This window comes from Lolium perenne, chromosome 7 (assembly GCF_019359855.2).
Source record: "Lolium perenne isolate Kyuss_39 chromosome 7, Kyuss_2.0, whole genome shotgun sequence".
Taxonomy (NCBI): domain Eukaryota; kingdom Viridiplantae; phylum Streptophyta; class Magnoliopsida; order Poales; family Poaceae; genus Lolium; species Lolium perenne.
The window spans coordinates 295,863,871-295,865,424 of NC_067250.2; the positions used below are offsets into that span (position 1 = coordinate 295,863,871).

The 1,554-nt window shown below is 41.4% G+C and overlaps 1 non-coding gene across 1 annotated transcript; it reads left to right on the top strand.

The window, feature by feature from the left end:
* The first annotated feature begins 1,217 nt into the window (after nt 1–1,217).
* On the top strand, nt 1,218–1,289 carry TRNAQ-CUG (transfer RNA glutamine (anticodon CUG)). Its single transcript has one exon. It is a non-coding gene; the product is annotated as a tRNA-Gln (tRNA).
* The last annotated feature ends 265 nt before the right edge of the window (nt 1,290–1,554 follow it).

Sequence of the window (1,554 nt, forward strand, 5' to 3'; positions counted from 1 at the left end):
TTACGGATAAGGACATCCGATTTTGAACTTGACGCCGGATACAGTAAAGAAAGATATAGTATGCTAAATAGAACCCAGATATCTCCGCAAATTATTTAGGATTACTCGGTACTTTTCATCTGAATAATCCGATATTAATCCAAAACATCAAAGCTAATAGAGCAGTATTAATGACTTTCTGAGTTTGTCCATTAAACAATAGCTCAAATATATAGTCACTTTATCAAACATGAGTGTTTTATTGAACTCATTTTATTAGCTATTTTTGGTTCTATGGTTTCCGGACCTTCTTATGCGCCTACGTATCCGATTAATTTGTTTCCGCCGCGAATCCACTCTATTTCTGTTCCAAATCCATGGTCTCACAATTTCGGATTTGAATCCGTAACTGGTCATAATTCGATCCACTTCGAATCAGTCATGAAAACATGATATAGGATATGGTAACAGCAAAATCCGGTCTGATCCGATCTATTTACATCCCTACTCCCCGTGTTGTGGAAATTGGGCAGCGACAACAGAAGAGCCAATACGTGGTTTATCGAGAATTGCATCAATATGTTTGACGCTCTATGTGTCACATTAAGACCTTTTTTTATTTCTCATGTATTTCTACCCCAAGGCACGTGGGAATGGAAGAGACTTGGTGTTCACGCAATCTCCTCTAATTCACTTAAGTAATTTCCCCCAAAAGTACAGTAGTATGATGGAGAGTTTTTAGGCTAGACAATAAAATGGAGCATATGTGAGGACATCTCGAGATTATCTCATTTAACCCGGTAAAGTAAACGGATTATTGAGGATTTTTTAGGATTGAAGGTAATCCGCTTCCATCCCCATAAATACGGTGAGGTAAACAAGAACTAGCAAATCTAAAATACTGTTTCGGCAGGACTACAGGAGGTAGCGGGACTCATGCCGTTACTTCGGTATTTTTTCAGGCTCCACGACTCCAGTCCACACTTGTAAGTGTTTGTGTATGTGCGTGGTGTGCGCGTATGCACGCAATGCAGAATGCCCTCGACGCTACAAGTAAGCGCAACTCTGTAAGCACCATCGAGTCAGTCACGGGATCGTAAAGGATGACCCCGGAGGCGGTCGCGTAGTAGAGTGTGCAATCAGCGGCCTAATAGTTTTGTGTCTTATCTCAACCAGTGTTAGCGTCTTACGAAACGGTAGAGATTGTTATTGTTTAATGTCGCATTCTACACAGCAAAGGTCCCATGGTCTAGTGGTTAGGACACAAGACTCTGAATCTTGTAACCCGAGTTCAAGTCTCGGTGGGACCTAATTTTTTCAATTAATTTACTGGCCATTTTTTTTTTGGAAGCTTTAGCATGGTCTGTTTGGCTGACCCAACGATCTTATCTTCGACACCGAGATTTGTTCTTCTTCGCTTAGTACATTTGCAGATTCATCTCTTTTCTTTCTGAGTTGACCATCAGATTGCCGGCAATGGCTGAGGGTAAATGGAGTACAGCGCTGGGAAAATTGAAGTTGATGGCGAGAAGAATCCAGTTGCTGGTTAGCCCGAAGAATGGAGTAGGATAAGGT